Below are 11,540 nucleotides of genomic sequence, written 5' to 3' on the forward strand. Positions count from 1 at the left end.
GATAACATGACACCATAAAACACAACAATAAAATAAATAAATAATAACAATTATTATTATTATTAGGAATAATAATAATAATTACAACAACAAAAAAATGTATATAACATGACACCATACAACACAACATAAAATAAATAAAGAATAACTATTATTTTTATTAATAAAATTACAAATAATAATAATAAAAATATGTATATAACATGACACCATACAACACAACATAAAAATATGATACAGTGTAACTACACTGATCAGTCATAACATTATGACCACCCACCTAATACTAAGTAGGTCCCATTTGGTGTGACAGCCCTGTCCTATCCAGGCATGGACCTCACTAGACCTCTGAAGGTACGCTGTGGTATTTGTCACCCAGCTGTCACTAGCAGATCCTCAGTTCTGTATGTAGTTGTAATGAGGTGGGGCCATCACGGATCAGACTTGTTTTTCCAGCACATCCCACAGATGATCAAAGAATTGAGATCTGGAGAATTTGGACCTTGAACTAGTTTTTGTGTTCCTCAGACTATTTTTTTGCAGTGTGGCAGGAAGAGGCCACTGCCCTCAGGGAATACCGTTCCCATGAAGGGGTGGACTTGGTCACCAACAATGTTTAGGTAGGTGGTACGTGTGAAGTACCAACCACATGAATGGCAGGAGCCCAGGTTGGTGGTTCCAGCAGAACGTTGCCCGAAACATCAAACTGCCTCCACTGGCTTGTCTTCTTCCCATAGTGCCCCCTGGTGCCATCTCTTCCCCAGGGAAGTGACGCACGCGCACCCGGCCATCCACATGAAGAAAATGTGATTTATCAGACCAGCCACCTTCTTCCATCGCTCCGTGGTCAGGTTCTGATGCTCAGGTCCTCATTGTAGGAGCTTTTGGCTGTGGACTTGGGTCAGCATGGGCACACTGATCAGTCTACAGCTACACAGCCCCATACACAACAAACTGCGATGTCCATTTTTTTCAACTTCGGGGACAACATGTTCACTTGCCCACCCATTAAAATGAAGGTACCTCCCTAAATGCACAAACACACTTGCACACTGTTGCTGCACAGGTGAGAATGGAGCCTTGGGTGTAACATCAAGCATGGTCGCATACACCACCCAATCCCCAAATCCCCCCCCCCCCCATACCTGAATTATAATGTAACAGAGTGGCTCCGCCCACACAAGTCCCAACCAGGTCCTACAAAGTCCTATCTGCTGATGTGAGGCTCATCAGAGACCCGATCACATGACTTGTAGTCCAACCATCACTTCCTTCATAACCAGGGCTGTTTTCAGCGGGGACATGCGGGAACGCAGGTCCGGCACCTCCATCACTGAATGTATGTAATGGCAAGGAGTGCTGGGGTGTGCCCGAGGGTCTATTGATGCCGGCTGCTGGGGGATCTATTGTCACTGGTGGGAATCTACTTCTGCTTTGGGGTCTATTGTTGCTAGTGAGGGGGCAACTGTTGCTGGGCAGGGGGGAACTGTTGCTGGGAGGGATCTACTGTTGAGGGAGAGGTATTTTTTTTTAGCAGAGACCCTAGGGGAAAAAATGGTGGTTGTTGCAATTTTTTATGTTACATGGTACTTGCGCAGCAATTTTTGTTGCTAGTGAGGGGTCAACTGTTGCTGGGGGGGGGGGGGGGAACTGTTGCTGGGAGCAATCTACTGTTGAGGGAGAGGTATTTTTTTTTTTTAGCAGAGACCCTAGGGAATAAAATGGTGGTTGTTGCAATTTTTTATGTCACACGGTATTTGGGCAGCAATTTGTGTTGTTAGTGAGGGGTCAACTGTTGCTGGGTGGGAGGGGGGCAACTGTTGCTGGGAGGGATCTACTGTTGAGGGAGAGGTATTTTTTTTAGCAGAGACCCTAGGGAAAAAAATGGTGGTTGCTGCAATTTTTTGTGTCACACGGTATTTGCGCAGCAATTTTTGTTGCTAGTGAGGGGTCAACTGTTGCTGGGGGTGGGGGCATCTGTTGCTGGGAGGGATCTACTGTGTTGAGGGAGAGGTATTTTTTTTAGCAGAGACCCTAGGGGAAAAAATGGTGGTTGCTGCAATTTTTTATGTCATACGGTATTTGCGCAGCAATTTTTGTTGCTAGTGAGGGGTCAACTGTTGCCGGGGGTGGGGGCATCTGTTGCTGGGAGGGATCTACTGTGTTGAGGGAGAGGTATTTTTTTTTAGCAGAGACCCTAGGGAAAAAAATGGTGGTTGTTGCAATTTTTTATGTCACACTGTATTTGCGCAGCAATTTTTGTTGCTAGTGAGGGGTTAACTGTTGCTGGGGGGGGGGGGCAACTGTTGCTGGGAGGGATCTACTGTTGAGAGAGAGGTTTTTTTTTTTTTAGCAGAGACCCTAGGGAAAAAATGGTGGTTGTTGCAATTTTTTATGGCACATGGTATTTGCGCAGCATTTTTTCAAACGCAATTAAAAAAAAAAAAAAACCTTCTTTCATGAATTAAAAAAAAAAAAATACAGTAAAGTTAGCCCAATTTTATTTGTATAATGTGAAAGATAATGTTACGCCGAGTAAATAGATACCCAACATGTCATCAGTGCCCATAAGTGCCACCTCATCAGTGCCTATCAGTAAAGCAAAAGAAGTGCACATCAGTGACACCAACCAATGCCCATCAATGACCCCAATCAGTGCCCACAGTGACCTTATTCAGTGCCCATTAGTGATGCTAGTCACTGCCCATCAGTGCCTGCTCATCTGTACTGCCCATCAGTGCCGCCTGTCAGTGCCCATCGATGCCATCCGTCAGTGCCTACCAGTGCCGCCTATCAGCTCCCAACAGTGCCCATCAGTGTTGCCTATCAGTGCCGCATATTAGTGCCTCCTCATCAGTGCCCATAAATGCCACCTCCTCAGTGCCCATCAGTGCCGCCTCATCAGTGCAAATCAGTTAAGGAGAAAATTTACAAATCCCGAATACGAATCCTGAATACGACTCCTGAATACGAATCCTGAATACGAATCCTGAATACGACTCCTGAATACGAATCCTGAATAGAAATGCCAAATACAAATCCTGAATACGAATCCCGAATACAAATTCTTTTTCTCGAATACGAATTCTGAATATGAATCCCGAATATGAATTCTGAATACAAATCCCAAATACAAATCCTGAATACGAATCCTGAATACGAATCCTGCGTATGAATTCCGAATACAAATCCCAAATACTAATCACGAATATGAATCTCGAATACAAATCCTGAATACGAATCTGGAATACGAATCCCGAATACGAATTCTGCATATGAATCCCGAATAAAAATCCCAAATTCGAATCACGAATATGAATCCTGAATGCGAATTGAGAATACAAATTCCAAATACTAATCCTGAATATGAATCTCGAATACAAATCCTGAATACGAATCTGGAATACGAATCCTGAATACGAATTCTGCATATGAATCCCGAATACAAATCCCAAATACTAATCACGAATATGAATCTCGAATACAAATCCTGAATACGAATCTGGAATACGAATCCCGAATACGAATTCTGCATATGAATCCCGAATAAAAATCCCAAATTCGAATCACGAATATGAATCCTGAATACGAATTGAGAATACAAATCCAAAATACTAATCCTGAATATTAATCTGGAAGACAAATCCTGAATACGAATCCCAAATATGAATCCCGAATAGGAATCCCGAATACGAATTTTGAAAAATCTGTAAATTCTAAGAAAATTCAAAAAAGACATAAAACAAGTTCCGAATACGAATTCTGAATACGAATCTCAAATACAAATCCCAAATACAAATCCTGAATACGAATCTGGAATACGAATCCCGAATACAAATTCTGCATATGAATCCCGAATAAAAATCCCAAATTCGAATCACGAATATGAATCCTGAATAAGAATTGAGAATACAAATCCAAAATACTAATCCTGAATATGAATCTCGAATACAAATCCTGAATACGAATCTTGAATACGAATTCTGCGTATGAATCCCGAATAGAAATCCTAAATATGAATCCAGAATATGAATCCCGAATGCGAATCTCGAATACGAATTCTGAAAAATCTGTAAATTCTAAGAAAATTTGAAAAAGACATAAAACAAATCCCAAATACAAATCCTGAATACGAATCTGGAATATGAATCCCGAATACGAATTCTGAATACAAATTGAATGAATCAACCAAATTTAACTAAACTAAATAACTAGATTAATGAATCCAAACAAAACACATTCTCTTCTCATGCACATGTCTATTTTTCGAGAATTTTTATTTATTTTTATTAGTAATGGCGACGATCAGCGATTTTTAGCAGGACTGCGACATTGCGGCAGACAAATCGGACACTAAGTGACACTTTTTTTGGGGCCAGTTACACCAATACAGTGATCAGTGCTAAAAAAAAAATGCACTGTAACTGTACTAATGACACTGTCTGAAAAGGGGCTAACACCAGGGGCGATCAAAGGGTTAAATGTGCTCTTAGGGAGTGCTTGCTAACTGTGTGGGAGATGCTTCTACTGGGGTAATACAGAGATCCGTGTTCCTGCTTAGCAGGATCTCTGTCTTCCCTACTGACAGAATGGGGATTACATGGGCCGTTCTGCCTCTGTCGGGAATGATTGGCAGGTCTCGGTGGACATTGGGTCCGCTAAACCTGCTGATTGGCTCCTGCTGTGATTAGCGCGAGCTGGCCACTGGTGGCGCGCGTGCGCGCTGCATACCCAGGAGAAGCAATCACATACAGGTACTTGATTTGGCCTGCAGGAGCTGCTGCCCCGCAGTATATGTATGTGGGGCTGTCGGCAAGCCGTTAAAGGGGGGGCTAACAATGCGGCTCAGCTGCCTATTTTATGGCGCCCCCCTTCCTCACCACAAGTGTGAATGATCCTTGTAGTGTCGGCTGGTTGCAGCGATTACCAGAAGTGAATGAAATGCGGATTAAGCAGACGCCTAAGAGAACTCTAACCTCAGCCGGCACACATAGATGCGGCGCAACATTGCGCTGAGATGCCACCATTTCCGCCGTGTTCTCACAACCATAACCAGTCATCAACGCTTCTTACCCCCTATTCAATAAATGTAAAGACACACTTGTTGATCCTGCCAGAAATCTGGTGAGCTAGTAACTCCCCGTGCTGCTCCCTTATCATTGTTCTTTGTAGACTACAGAACACTCCCGTCTATGTTAGAGGAGGGGTAGGAGGAGGGTGTTCTGTAGACCTGTGCACAGGTGACAACGTTGTTCCTCCATAGATACAGTGCAGTGAGCGTGGTCACCCTAGGGCAGGAAAGAGGGTTGATACTACAACTGGAGCACTCAGTTTCTGGTGCAGCTGTGCATGGCAGCCAATCAACTTCTAACTTCAGCTTGTTCAAGGAGGCTTTGACAATGAAAACTGGAAGCTGATTAGCTGCCGAGCAGAGTTCGCACTCTCCAGTTTTTGTAGATCACCCCCTGATGGGTCCTAGTGGCAGGATCACCGGGGGGGGGGGGTGGAGAGAAAGAAAGACCAGTGCGGCCCCCCACATCTAAGGGATGGGGAGCACCTTGGTTCTGGATAAACTTTAATGCCCCGTGGTAAGCAGGTAGTGGTTAGGGTTTTAGATTGGTGGCTAGGGGTGGTAGGTAGGTAGTGGGTATGGTGGTAAATTGGTGGTAGAGGGTGGTAGGTAGTGGGTAGGGTGGTAGATTGGTGGTAGGGGTGGTAGGTAGTGGGTAGAGTGGTAGATTGGTGGTAGGGGGTGGTAGGTAGGTAGTGGGTAGGGTGGTAGATTGGTGGTAGGGGGTGGTAGGTAGGTAGTGGGTAGAGTGGTAGATTGGTGGTAGGGGGTGGTAGGTAGGTAGTGGGTAGGGTGGTAGATTTGTGGTAGGGGGTGGTAGGTAGGTAGTGGGTAGGGTGGTAGATTGGTGGTAGGGGGTGGTAGGTAGGTAGTGGGTAGGGTGGTAGATTGGTGATAGGGGGTGGTAGGTAGGTAGTGGGTAGGCTGATAGGTTGGTGGTAGGGGAATAGGTAGGTAGTGGGGGGGGGGTGGTAGGTTGGTGGTAGGTAGGTAGTAGGTGAGGGGGGTGGTAGGTAGGTCGGGGAACACACTTTACGAATAGTGACTGCGCCACCCTGAACCCCGTAAGATTTTCCCAGTATTTTGGTAGACAATGTGCGATTCTGCGGGTGTGCAGCCACATTGTTCTCTGCTTGTGACTACAGAGAACGCATCGCCCAGCTTTTCTTACCCCCATCACCCCCGACTGACCTGGTCCTGGCGGCGTCCGATTTCATGGGTCCCCCTCGGCCGCCGCGCGCTGCGGATGGTACGGCTCTTTTATTATTTTTTTTAGGGATGGGAAGGAATAGATCTGCTTCCAGCGAGTGCTTCTAGCACTACATTCCTTGGCTGAGCTCCTGGACAGCGGCCAAAGGCCCCCTCCCTTTCCCCGTCCCTCTCCCTTCCCTGTCCCTCTCCCGTCCTTCTCCCTCCCCGCACTCATTGGCCAGTGGGCTGCAATCAGGAGATCGGAGGCTGTGAGGGAGTCCTTTGTGTGGTTGTCACCCGGGCCCCATCGCTGAGCCCCCTCATCCACACCCACCATTGTGTGCCCCTACGCGTCCCGTCTCTGCACCCTGCAATCATAAGACCAGGGAGGAGGACAGGGCTGATCTCTGATCCCTACAACCCGATCCCTACACCCTGATCCCTACACCCCAATCCCTACTATCCCCCAATCCCCATCACTGAGCCCCTCAATCACACCCACCATTGTGTGCCCATACGCATCACGTCCCTGCACCCTGCAATCTTAAGTTTAGGGAGGAGGACAGGGCTGATCCCTGATCCCTATACCCCATTCCCTACACCCTCATCCCTACTACCTCCCTATCCCCATCACTGAACCCCCTCATCCACACCCACCATTGTGTGCCCCTACGCGTCCCGTCCCTGCACCCTGCAATCATAATACCAGGGAGGACAGGGCTGATCCCCAATCCCTACACCATGATCCCTACACCCCACATCCCTACTACCCCCCGATCCCCATCGCTGCGCCCCCTCACCCACACCCACCTTTGTGTGCCCCTACACGTCCCATCCCGGCACCCTGCAATCATAAGACCAGGGAGAAGGACAGGGCTTATCCCCAATCCCTACTACTCCCGATCCCTACACACCGATCCCTACTACCCCCAATCCCTACACCCAACATCCCTACTATCCCCCTGATCCCCATCGCTGAACCCCCTCATTCACACCCACCATTGTGGGCCCCTACGCGTCCCATCCCTGCACCGTGCAATCATAAGACCAGGGAGGATGACAGAGCTTATCCCCGATCCCTACACCCTGATCCCTACACCCCACATCCCTACTATCCTATTCCTACACCCCACATCTCTACTACCCCCAGTCCCTACACCCCACAGCCCTACTACCCCTGATCCCTACACCCCACATCCCTACTACCGCCGATCCCAACACCCCACATCCCTACTACCCCCGATCCCTACACCCCACATCCCTACTACCTCACATCGCTACTACCCCCGATCCCTACACCCCACATCCCTGCTACCCCTGATCCGTACACCCCACATCCCTACTACCCCCGATCCCTACACCCCACATCCCTACTACACCCGATCCCTACACCCCTACAACTCCTGATCCCTACACCTCACATCCCTACACCCACATCCCTACTACCCCCTGATCCCTACACCCCACATCCCTACTACACCCGATCCCTACACCCTACATCCCTACTACCCCCGATCCCTACACCCCACATCCTCCTGATAAATCCATATTGATATATTCTGCAGATTATTCCATCACTGACCTCTCTAGAGATCTGCAGAGCATTGCTCCCTCCCATCCCCCTCCTGATAGATCCATATTGATATATTCTGCAGATTATTCCATCACTGACCCCTCTAGAGATCTGCAGAGCATTGCTCGGTCTCTCCCAGGGCAGGCTGTAATTGGGTCACTGGTTGCAGGTTACACGCTGTGTGTGGGTTGGAGAATGGAATTCATTGTAGTACAAAGTGTCTCCCGTCCCCATGGAGGCTGAGAAGACGAGTCATTTAGGGAATGTAAAGTGCTCTTTGTTTTCTCTTCTTACAATCATCTTCTCCCTCACTGAGACATCAACCTGCTGCATAATGGATCAGAGTCCTCCAGCATTGCAGAGTATTTCAGGAGAGGAGAGTTATAGAGGAAGGAGCAGAGTCCTCCAGCAGTACAGAGTATTTCAGGAGAGGAGAGTTATAGAGGAAGGAACAGAGTCATCCAGCAGAGCAGAGTATTTCAGGAGAGGAGAGTTATAGAGGAAGGAGCAGAGTCCTCCAGCAGTGCAGAGTATTTCAGGAGAGGAGAGTTATAGAGGAAGGAGCAGAGTCCTCCAGCAGAGCAGAGTATATCAGGAGAGGAGAGTTATAGAGGAAGGAGCAGAGTCCTCCAGCAGTGCAGAAAATTTCAGGAGAGGAGAGTTATAGAGGAAGGAGCAGAGTCCTCCAGCAGTGCAGAATATTTCAGGAGAGGAGAGTTATAGAGGAAGGAGCAGAGTCCTCCAGTCGAGCAGAGTATTTCAGGAGAGGAGAGTTATAGAGGAAGGAGCAGAGTCCTCCTCTCTCTTGCAGCATGGTAGTGTTGCACACAGGCCCCATCTCTGGAATGTGGGTGTGCGGGGTCAACGTTCGGACACAAAGCATTTTTCTCACATAAAACCTCAATGCCTCCACCCCACAGGGACCTGAGTGTGCCTCCTGTGTCCTGGAAGACTCTGCTTCTCTCTTAAGGTCTCATCCAACTTTATTTATCTGTATCAAGCAGTGCTGGGACAAGGTCATCCAGCGCTCAGGGCAAGGATGACAAACTGCACCCCCCCTTCCCTTAGGGTTAGGGTCAAGGCGCCCCCCATCCCTGCAATAAACCATTGCGCCCAGGGCAACCATTCCTCCTGCCCACCCCTTGTCCCGGCCCTGGTATCAAGACAAACACTGAGTTCTTTAGGCTTTCTGGTTTCCTTCCTCCAATATGCTAATAAAAATGTTTAAATAAAACCTTTTAGTTTTAATTACATACCTCATTTTAGGTCCAGGGGTGTTATGGGGGGGCCTCTGTGCTTCTCTATGCAATGCAGGCAGATCATGGCTGTTGGGAGGAGCTTGCAGGGTGCTGCACATATGTGTCCATGAAGTGAGAATATATTCAAATAATCAACGTAAGAAAAAGTTCAAATGATCTCTCAGGAAAAAGACATGGATGAGTGAGTTTGGGGTTGGAGGAACATGACTGGCCTGCACAGAGTCCTGACCTCAACCCGATAGAACACCTTTTGAGCAGAGACTGCGAACCAGGCCTCTGTGTTCATTTCAGAGAGAACAACGGTCTTCTGTATTTACAGCTGACCGTTGTGCTCTCTCCACGGGGAGCGAGCGCGGGTGCCCAGCGGCAATCGTGGCCGCCGGCCCCATGGATCGGCCTCCCCGCTGCCTAATGGGGGTGCTCTCCCGCGAACCGACGTACCTACACGTCAGTTTGGGCAGCCGAACCTACCTGCCGCAGAGGCAGTCGTTTAATGGTTATAGTTCATGTGTGTGTAAAGGCAGGCATCCCAATACTTTTGGTAATATAGTGTACATTGTAATGATTATTTTAAATCCTTAGCTGTGAAGGTTTCCCAGAGATATCATGAACCAAAAAAACATTCTTTGGGTTACCATAAATGCCACAGGCTGTTGGTTAATGGACCTCAAACTCTAGAGGAAACAAAGGGGGCTTACAGAATAATAATTGTGGGAGGGGCAGTCCTTTGAGATATTCTTCTGCCGGCTATCGTTGGGGCCCTTTTAAGAGTTTCTTCACACTCAACAACAGCCCCAGTTACCCTGCATGCAGTATAGGTACTCAGCACAGGTGCAAAGCAGATGTGGTTCAGATGTGGGTAAGGATTGGTATAATGCGGTATAGGGTTGGTATAGGTGCAGCCTAAGTTTGGAATAAGTGCTGTATACAGAATAATAATTGTGGGAGGGGCAGTCCTATTGAGATGTTCTTCTGCCGGCTATCGTTGGGGCCCTATTAAGGGTTTTTTCACACTCAACACCAGTCCCAGTTACCCTGCATGCAGTACAGGTACTCAGCACAGGTGCAAAGTAGATGTGGTTCAGATGCGGGTAAGGTTTGTTATAATGCGGTATAGGGTGGGTATAGGTGCAGCCTAAGATTGGAATAAGTGCGGTATAGAGTGCAGTATGGATTGGGTACACTTGGCCCTGAGTGGCTCAGTCCCTGGTAGCAGTCAACAATGTGAAATTAGCCTTCTCATCAGTCTGCTGCAGTGATCTCTCGCTGTAGAAGTGTGGGGGGGGGGGCCTTGGACTCTCACTAAAAGCCTCTTGTGATCAGCGATGGTAAGGAGATGGTGAGAGGACGCTCCAGTCCCCCTGCAGCAGCAGTGCAGTTGCTGTGATGTGGGGGGGGGGGTGCTGCTGCATTGCCCTGGGTTGTCCTCACTTTTAGTCTCGAATCTCCACTGATATGGTCTCCTGCTTGCATGCGCGCGGGAGTGATTTTTCCGGCAAGCTCCCGGCAACCTTATTGAAGGTCCCCCGGACCTTCAGAGCGCATTTGCCACTCGCGCGAGCGGCTGCATGCACTGTAAATATCTCCTAAACCGTGCCGGTTTAGGAGATATTATTTGTACCTACAGGTAAGCCTTATTATAGGCTTACCTGTAGGTAAAAGTGTCAAAAAGCGGGATACTACCGCTTTAATACAGAGGTGCTCTCTCTAACTCCCTCTGTGCCAAGAGGAAGAACTTTTTCAGGCAGTTTTACTAAAAATAATCTCTCACTTCTCCTAATGCACAGTACCTGTTGGGATCTGTAGTGTAACCATTATATGGCTACCGTCTCAAACTACGACTCCCAGCACTTTCACCTCTCTGCATAGAAGTCTATGGGGTTGCCAGGCTTTAGCTCTCCCTCTGCTGGCCAGAGGAGGATGGTACACCATAACATCAGGGAGAAGAATAAAAGGGAAATGTCTCCATCTCGATATTACTGTAGCCCAGCACCTGGCTACATTAACAAGACTTCCGTTCCACTTTAAATTTGTCTAGGAATTCTATCAATGTTTTACCACAACTGGAGAATCTTCTAAACTCGATTTATGGGATAAATTCCTGAAGGACTTTGTATATATTCACACACAACATCAGCATTCCGCAGTCTCAGTGGGAGAATATAGATATTTCCATCAATGATAAGACCTCTGTGGGTGGATGTGGATCAGTGATAAGACCTCTGTGGGTGGATGTGGGTCTCTCGGCGATCCAATTTCGCCGTGCAGCATTTCTGCGCTGAGATATGAGGGCTGGTTCATAACAATACATGATCCATGACCCGCTCATTAAAGTGAACCTGATCTTTTCACATACCTTTTTGTCATTTTGATGAGTTGTAACATTTCCTAATGTGCTTTTTTTTCTGCTAATACCTTGGAAAAGGCGATACCGACTCAGCTGAGA

The 11,540-nt window shown here is 47.6% G+C and overlaps 1 protein-coding gene across 1 annotated transcript in view; it reads right to left on the reverse strand.

Moving 5' to 3' along the window:
- The window catches only part of PAQR6 (progestin and adipoQ receptor family member 6), a 38,815-nt gene extending 32,392 nt beyond the window's left edge, over positions 1 to 6,423 (reverse strand). The window contains exon 1 of the mRNA XM_082242842.1: positions 6,263 to 6,423. The gene's annotated coding sequence lies outside the window, so the exon portion shown is untranslated. The remainder of the gene's footprint in view (positions 1 to 6,262) is intronic.
- Between the last annotated feature and the right edge of the window lie 5,117 nt (positions 6,424 to 11,540).

This window comes from Pelophylax lessonae (genome assembly GCF_965119305.1).
Source record: "Pelophylax lessonae genome assembly, chromosome: 13".
In the NCBI taxonomy this organism is placed as follows: Eukaryota; Metazoa; Chordata; class Amphibia; order Anura; family Ranidae; genus Pelophylax; species Pelophylax lessonae.